Below are 9,261 nucleotides of genomic sequence, written 5' to 3' on the forward strand. Positions count from 1 at the left end.
CACTTTTGCAATTCTCCATGGCTGACGTTATATCTTTCAAAAAAGCTGTGGTAGCAAGGATTATCTACACATACTGAGCAGCTCATGTTATAGACAGAAGGGGCTACATGGCAGACCAATCCAAACTCATATCTCGGCATGTCCAGCCCAATCCATTATCTCAGCCAATCATGGCTAGTGGGAGGGTTCCCGACTTTTTCTGAGGCTAAACCAACTATCATTTTTTCATTTTTATTTGTATTTACAGATGCTTTAAAAGTTTGTTATTAAGGCATATGAAAGTTCACATGTTCCAGAATGCATTTCTCCTCAAAAATGCATTTTGAAGTAGTGATGTAGTGACGTATGACATACGACTAGCTTCTTGAAACGGATCACATATACCAGTAGGAGTCACTGTTCAGGCAAGAATAGTTGCAATGTGGCTTCACATTTTTTTTTAATATACCTATTTATTTTGGTTGATGGCATGATGTTGAAAGAATCATGCTGCTTCAAACATAGCATTTTACTATCAACATTGAAACAAGGTAAAATAACATGTGTATAATCAAATATAAAATTCAACATAATTTCAACCACCCAATATAACGGAATATGATAAATAAATAAATAATTGTTTCTACCTGGAATTTTCTACGTAATTTCAACGTATACATAGTTCTGATGATTATGTTGAAATTAGATTGATGTAACAACCCGATAGTCAGGTTAAGTCGATGTATTTAGGTTGAAGTCTTACCCTAATTTCAATGTTTACAATGCTGGTTGAAATTAGATGAAAACCGCATTGGTTGAATACTTTTTTCAAATCAAATGTATTTTGCATGTTGATTCCACGACATCATACGTTGGCAAATTACGATTCAACCAGTGTGTGTCCAGTGGGTAGCGACTGTGTCTAGAGTTTTAGTTAAGTTAAGAGGAACTTTATTGTCCCCAAACTGAAATACCCTACAGTGCTTTTTTTATTGAATCAAATGGGAATTAGTTATATTATTACAGGTGCTGACAGACAACGTGGCATTTACCTAGTTTGTGATGGCGCAAACTTCCAGGCCCCGTTTCCCTTCTCTTTCATCCGCTTCAGTGCCCACCTGGTCTGCGCAAGTATGTATGTTTGATGTATCTCATTATAGCCTAGTTTATCATTGTTGATATATTTTTCAGGACAAAAGGCTATAAAGTTACAAGGAACACATTCATGGGCCTAAGACAAATATAAGTCACTGTTTGCTTCAGTGCACTTTTCCTCTGAAAAGCCCTGTGTTTTACACATTTACAAATCATTTAGCCAATTATCATATTGACCACAACTCCAGGACCAGGGACAGTGAGTGATTGACAGCAAGGAGAGGTCCACTGGTCTAGGGGACGAGAGTGACGAGAAACTCACACCCACTGAGTGCCAGCCAATCAGCCAGCCAGGTATGGTGCACCTCACCTGTAATGGGAATATTTAAGATGACAAAAGTTCATATTTAATTAGAGGGCTCAACAAAAATGTTAGTATATTTGGAGTTTCTGTTATACATGTGATGTCCAGTGTTCTGTTTGTAACACTTGGGTTGATGGTCACTAGACTAGAGGCTGTTTGTTATGGACTAAACTCATAACTGCTGATAAGGTTGACGCCAGACTGGAGGTACAAGGACAGAGGATACACTGATTATTATTATATTGTGTGAAACAATGTGATTCTGTAGCAGCTGACAAAGTCACTGCCTTCTGTTTTGACTTCCTACAAGCCTCTCAGGCTGGTGTTTACAGAACATTTGTACGCTGATTAGGATATAAGGTTGTTCTCAGAGAAGGCCAGTTAGACATTTTCTCTGCTTCTGTGCTGGAGGTTTCTCCCTGTTGCAACTTGTAATAAACAAATTGATTTTTGATTGACTATCTGCGACTGCTCTTCTCTTTTGTTCACTTGGAAATGTCTTACATCACCCCTCCCTCCTTTCTGGCGAGCCTGGATCTCAGTGAGAGAGTGAGAGAGGAAGGCCATCCTGTCTGTATCCCCAGGCTGAGCACTCACACTCAGAGGGACGATGAGGCTAGGCTGGGTCCGAGGGCTGGCCCCTTTGTTGGCCATGGCTGCTGGAATACTCTACATCACATGCATTAAGTGGGAGGTTCATTCTCATGGGGAGAGACTGCAGAGGGCCCATCAGAATGACTCGTCCAGGGGCCAGGACATACTTAAGAGGCTGGAAAAGATGGAGGCTCACATCGAGAAGCTGTGTAAGTCTCAATCTCCTTCATTAAACTGTGACTTACCTGGAAGGGAAATGGCAGTAGCTCTGTCCACGTACTTTATCTGGACTACAGTCTGCCACTGTTCTAGATGGTAGGGCATATTTAGAGGATTTGAGAACACATTAGAATCTAGCCTAAAGAGTTGATCCCAGAATGTTATTTCACATTTCACAGTGATGATTGTAAAAGGGAATCTGTTCTCAATTAAATAAAGAGTTTAATAAACTGATAAAGGGTTAGGTCAAATAAAAAAATATAGCCCAAATTCATTTAGAATGTTCTTTAATCCTGTATACTGTTGATTGTTGCACAAAATGTGTTACATTTTTCTATCAATGTCTGTGTGCCAAAGTTTTCCACATTGTTTACTTTTACTTTTACAGTTACGTCAAGGTAATCCTCCAAGGCAGATCAAATCTTGTTTATCAACTTTTAAAAAGCTAATGCAAACAGTGCAAATAAGTTCATGCTTTGTTTGTACAGTATCAAAAGGAGTGACTCATGTGGCTCAACTAGCCACCTGTATTTCATTTATTTGGCCTTAAACAATCTGAATTATACAGTAATAACCAATTAATTATAGTTTGATGAGCAGCTGTCATGTTTGTCCACAGTGAAGTCAATCAACAAGGGGATCAGTCTGAAAGAGGGGCAGGCTGTGAAGGCTCCCGAGGTCAAGAAGAAGAGGAAGGTGGTGAAGAAGTTGTACCCCAACTCAGCTCTGTTCACAAGCTGGGGTGATGAACTCTCAGAGGAGGAGCAGAAACAGGCAGAGGGTCTGTTTCAGATGTATGGATACAACGCCTTCCTGAGTGACAGACTACCCCTGAACAGGGAAATCCCTGATACTCGCGATCCTAAGTAAATAATTTTCCTCATCCCTCCGCCACCTGTACACAACACATTATGTCCAACTCAAGACTTCTGAATTCTAACCACAGTCTGTTGCATCCGAGGTCATCAGAGGTCAATTCCATCTTCAGCACTTTTAATGCAGTTTGACAAATGACATTGAAATGGACTAACTTTTAGAGTGAACCAGCAGCTTTGGTGAAGTGAATGAATGATATGAGGTGGACCAAATGTGTTTGTTGTGCCTGTTAGGTGTGCTAAGCACCAGTATCCCCATGACACTGCCCACCATCAGCGTGGTGTTGATCTACTTGGACGAGGCCCTGTCAATCATCAAGAGAGCAGTCCGCAGCATCATAGACAAGACCCCCCAACGCCTGCTCAAAGACATTATACTGGTGGATGACCACAGCTCCAATGGTTTGCCTAATTGGTCAATGCTCTCCGCATACAAACATTTCAAAGTATATTTGTTAACATTTAGATTGAAAGTAGGTGTGGCTTTCAACTTTCGTTGGGTACCACTGATTTGCAAGTGTCTGCTTTCACAGAGGATCTAAAGGAGAAGTTGGATGCTTACATCAGCTTCATCCATGAAGAGCGTCCGGGCCTGGTGAAGAGAGTGAGACACAAAGAGCAGCTCGGTCTCACACAGGCCCGCCTCTCAGGGTGGAGGGAAGCTACAGGAGATGTGGTGGCCATCTTGGATGCCCACATAGAGGTCCATGTGGAATGGTAGTCTAAATGAAATATCTCAGTGAGACTTTTTGAATCTCTCCCTCAAAATGGTGTTTTCACTCTGTGTTTGTGTGAACAGGGCGGAGCCTCTGTTTGCACAGATAAAGGAGGACCGCACGTTGGTGTTGACACCGGTGTTTGACAAAGTCAATTTCGATGACTTGACAGTCACACGTAATGTGCCTGCTGCAGACACCTTTGACTGGGCCCCGTGGTGTATGTACGAGCCCTTCAGACCTGAGTGGTATGCCTTGATAGACGAGTCAAACCCAGGAAAGTGAGTTGGTCGTGATTTCATCATAGGATGGTAGTCCAGTTTCACAAATCTTTTTGAATAGGCGATAAGGAAGGCACAGCATTGGGAGGAAAATCTTACCAATATTTACACGTGGATTATTATTTTGCATTATCTATTCATTAAAATGAATGTCATTTCTCCCAATGTGGAATTGACCATGATTTGTACTGTACGTTTGTCAGGAGCCCCTCCATTATGGGCATACTAGTGGTTGATCGCCTGTTCTTGGGGAAATTGGTGCTCTGGATGGTGGTATGAAGATCTATGGAGGTGAAAATGTTGAACTGGGCATCCGGGTAAGCCCCTCTGCTACAGTTTCTAAATGAATGTTTGAAATCAAAGCAGACTTCTGTTCTTGAGTCATTCAGTTTGAACAAACCAATTAACGTCCAACATCCAGAAACATTTCAATCTAAAACTGTAAACGCTTCCTTCTCTCTTGGTGTTTGGTGTGTCTAGGTGTGGCTTTGTGGTGGAAGTGTCGAGGTCATACCTTGTTCTAAAATAGCCCACATCGAGAGGGCCCATAAACCCTATCTCCCCGACCTGAGCATTACAATGAAGAGGAATGCTCTGAGAGTGGCTGAGGTCTGGATGGATGACCACAAACATAATGTCAACATTGCCTGGAACATCCCAACAAACCATTCAAAAAGTTATTTTTGTTCAGCTGCTCCTATAGAATAGCAATGATTGCTGTTTTGCATGCCTTGTGTTTGAAAATAAGTAGACCAGACAGTCAATATTTAAAAGAATAGTCTATTACTCAATGCCATAATAAAGATCATAGGATCTATGTAAAATGATGGCGGTCAGCAAAAGTGGATAATAGGTGGATTGCTCACATGGCCTGTGTTTCTGATTTAGGAATCTTCCTCTTTCTCACCACAGGATCATGGCATAGACATTGGGGATGTTTCAGAGAGGAAGAAGTTGAGAGAGAGACTGAACTGCAAACCCTTCCAGTGGTATCTGGATAACGTGTATCCCATGTTAGACCCCCTGGGTGACTTGCTTGGTTATGGAGCTGTGAGTGATGCTAAAATGTTACAGTTGTTCGATATTTATTTCCTCACCAACTGTGTTTAGTGGCATGCATGGCATCCTTTTTCAATAGGATGCAGGGTCATACATCCAACTCATTATCAAATAAAATCAAAGTTTATTTGTCACACGCGCCGAATACAACAGGTGTCGACCTTACAGTGAAATGCTTACTTACAGGCTCTATCCAATAGTGTAAAAAAGGTATTAGGTGAACAATAGGTAAGTAAAGTTATAAAAACAACAGTAAAAAGATTGTGAAAAACGGTAGCGACGCTATAAAAGTAGCGAGGCTACATACAGACACCGGTTAGTCAGGCTGATTGAGGTAGTATGTACATGTAGATATGCTTAAATTGACTATGCATATATGATGAACAGAGAGTAGTAGTAGCGTAAAGAGGGGTTGACAGGTGGTGGGTGGTGGGACACAATACAGATAGCCCGGTTAGCCAATGTGTGGGAGCACTGGTTGGTCGGGCCAATAAACAGAGAGTAGCAGCAGAGTAAAAAAGTACCTTTCAAAGCAGTTCATGGCTACCGACGTGAGTGCTACAGGTCTGTAGTCATTTAGGCAGGTTGCCTTTGTGTTCTTGGGCACAGGGACTATGGTGGTCTGCTTGAAACATGTTGGTATTACAGACTCAATCAGGGACATGTTGAAAATGTCAGTGAAGACACCTGCTAGTTGGTCAGCACATGCCCGGAGCACACGTCCTGGTAATCCGTCTGGCCCCGCAGCCTTGTGTATGTTGACCTGTTTAAAGGTCTTACTCACGTCGGCTACGGAGAGCGTGATCACACAGTCTTCCGGAACAGCTGATACTCTCATGCATGCCTCAGTGTTGCTTGCCTCGAAGCGAGCATAGAAGTGATTTAGCTCGTCTGGTAGGCTTGTGTCACTGGGCAGCTTGCGGGCTGTGCTTCTCGTTGTAGTCTGTAATAGTTTGCAAGCCCTGCCACATAAGACGAGCGTCAAAGCCGGTGTAGTATGATTCAATCTTAGCCCTGTATTGACGCTTTGCCTGTTTGATGGTTCGTTTCAGGGCATAGCAGGATTTCTTGTAAGCTTCCGTGTTAGAGTCCCGCACCTTGAAAGTGGCAGCTCTACCCTTTAGCTCAGTGTGAATGTTGCCTGTAATCCATGGCTTCTGGTTGGGGGATGTACGTACAGTCACTGTGGGGACGACGTCCTCGATGCACTTATTGATAAAGCCAGTGACTGATGTGGTGTACTCCTCAATGCCATCGGAAGAATCTCGTAACATGTTCCAGTCTGTGATATCAAAACAGTCCTGCAGATTAGCATCTGCTTCATCTGACCACTTTTTTATAAACCGAGTCAGTGGTGCTTCCTGCTTTAATTTTTGCTTGTAAGCAGGAATCAGGAGGATAGAGTTGTGGTCAGATTTACTAAATGGAGGGTGAGGGAGAGCTTTGTACGCGTCTCTGTGTGTGGAGTACAGGTGATCTAGAATTGTTTTCCCTCTGGTTGCACATTTAACATGTTAATAGAAATTTGGTAGAACTGGTTTAAGTTTCCCTGCATTAAAGTCTCCAGCCACTAGGAGCTCCGCCTCTGGGTGAGTGGTTTCCTGTTTGCTTATTTCCTTATACAGCTGACTGAGTGCGGTCTTAGTGCCAGCATCTGTCTGTGGTGGTAAATAAACAGCCACGAAAAGTTTTGCTGAAAACTCTCTAGGCAAGTAGTGTAGCCTGCAATTTATCACAACATACTCTACTTCAGGCGAGCAAAATCTAGAGACTTCTTTAGATTTCGTGAACCAGCTGTTGTTTACAAATATGCACAGACCCTCGTCTTACCGGAGTGTGCTGTTCTATCTTGCTGGTGCAGTGTATGTCCCGCTAGCTGAATATCCATGTCGTCATTCAGCCACGATTCCGTGAAACATAGGATATTACAGTTTTTGATGTCCCGTTGTTAGGATATTCATGATCGTACCTCGTCTAATTTATTGTCCAATTATTGCACGTTGGCGAGTAATATTGACGGTAATGGCAGCTTTCCCACTCGCCTTCTGCGGGTCCTCACGAGGCATCCCGCTCTGTGTCCCCCGTACCTGCGTTTCTTCCTCTTGCAAATAACGGGGATGTTGGCCCTGTCGGGTGTTTGGAGAATGTCCTGTGCGTTTTGCTTGTTGAAGAACAAATCTTTGTCTAATCCGAGGTGAGTGATCGCTGTCCTGATATCCAGGAGCTATTTTTTGCCGTAGGATATGGTTGCAGAATCATTATGTACAAAATAAGTTACAAATAACGCGATAGGAATATGCAGGATAGGAATCTGCACTTTTATAACTGTTTAATCTCTGTCCATAAAATCAACAGCTGGTCAATGATCTGAAGATGGATCTCTGTATAGATCAAGGCCCACTTCCGTGGAACACACCTGTTTTATATGGATGCCATTATTTTGGTCCACATGTTTGTAGAAACATTCCTTAATATCTTAGAATGTAACTACATGTATAATATGGTCCATCCCATGGCAGACTTGGGATTCAATCCATACCACAATGCAATGTACTGTCAATACTACAGACTCAGAAAAGCCTAAATATCTATACTCTCTGTCCAGAACTGTTATTATCAAGCCAGTGGGGAGATCTACATTGGAGGCATCAAGTCTCACAAGTACAACAGTAATCGCTGTCTGGTGGACACTGGCACTCGAACCCCAGGACTTTATGAGTGCAAGGTGGCCAAGCAGAAGGGATTCCACATGCTCTGGGAATTTCAACAGGTAAGCACTCCAAAATTAAATAGGGAAGTTGATGCTTATAAATTGTTGGAAACAACAGAGATGTCTGACTCTTGTTTTTAATTATTGTGATGCTGTACAGTAGAATGTTTGCTGTGTTTGACAGGGAAAAGCCATCCAGAACAGACAGACAAAGAGATGTCTGGAGATTGCCCCAGGGGAGGACACTTACTACCAGCTCATCATTCAGGAGTGCAGTGGGCAGCACTGGAACATACAGAATCTGATTACAGACTTCTGATACACTGAGATAGGCCTACCAGAGACAATACAAGTGGGAAGGTGGTATTTACCACATACGACTGGTAAAAGTCCACTTGTACGCCCCTCCAACTGGTAATTACTAGTGGGAAACTCGTCTATCTTCCCTGAGCTCCGACTTCTCCCACATGCTGACCTCTGACATCACCTACTAAGGAAATTACCCTTTTAACATCATTTTCAGCAGTTCAATGCAACAACAAAACATTATTTACAAAAATGTTTTTGAACACTATAATTTTTGTACAAACATGATATCAGTACTTACTAATCAAATCAACGTTTATTTGTCACGTGCGCCGAATACAACAGGTGTAGACCTTAAAGTGAAACGCTTACTTACAGGCTCTAACCAATAGTGCGGAAAAAAGGTATGTGTGTGTGTGTGTGTGTGTGTAGGTAAGTAAAGAAATAAAACAACAGTAAAAAGACATTTGAAAATATGAGTAGCAAGGCTACATACAGACACCGGTTAGTCAGGCTTATTGAGGTAGTATGTACATGTGGGTATGGTTAAAGTGACTATGCATATATGATGAACAGAGAGTAGCAGTAGCGTAAAAAGAGGGGTTGGCGGGTGGTGGGACACAATGCAGATAGCCCGGTTAGCCAATGTGCACTGGTTGGTCGGGCCAATTGAGGTAGTATGTACATGAATGTATAGTTAAAGTGACTATGCATATAAGATAAACAGAGAGTAGCAGCAGCGTAAAAGAGGGGTTGGGGGGGCACACAATGCAGATAGTCCGGGTAACAGCTCTCGATGTTGCAGCTGTAGAACCTTTTGAGGATTTCAGGACCCATGCCAAATCTTTTTAGTTTCCTAAGGGGGAATAGGCTTTGTCGTGCCCTCTTCACGACTGTCTTGGTGTGTTTGGACCATTCTAATTTGTTGTTGATATGGACACCAAGGAATTTGAAGCTCTCAACCTGCTCCACTACAGCCCCGTCGATGAGAATGGGGACATGCTCGGTGCTCCTTTTCCTGTAGTCCACAATCATCTCCTTAGTCTTGGTTACGTTGAGGGAT

The 9,261-nt window shown here is 42.6% G+C and overlaps 1 pseudogene; it reads left to right on the forward strand.

The window, feature by feature from the left end:
- The first annotated feature begins 2,090 nt into the window (after window positions 1–2,090).
- On the forward strand, window positions 2,091–7,709 carry LOC106609391 (probable polypeptide N-acetylgalactosaminyltransferase 8; annotated as a pseudogene).
- The last annotated feature ends 1,552 nt before the right edge of the window (window positions 7,710–9,261 follow it).

Source organism: Salmo salar, chromosome ssa07 (genome assembly GCF_905237065.1).
Source record: "Salmo salar chromosome ssa07, Ssal_v3.1, whole genome shotgun sequence".
In the NCBI taxonomy this organism is placed as follows: Eukaryota; Metazoa; Chordata; class Actinopteri; order Salmoniformes; family Salmonidae; genus Salmo; species Salmo salar.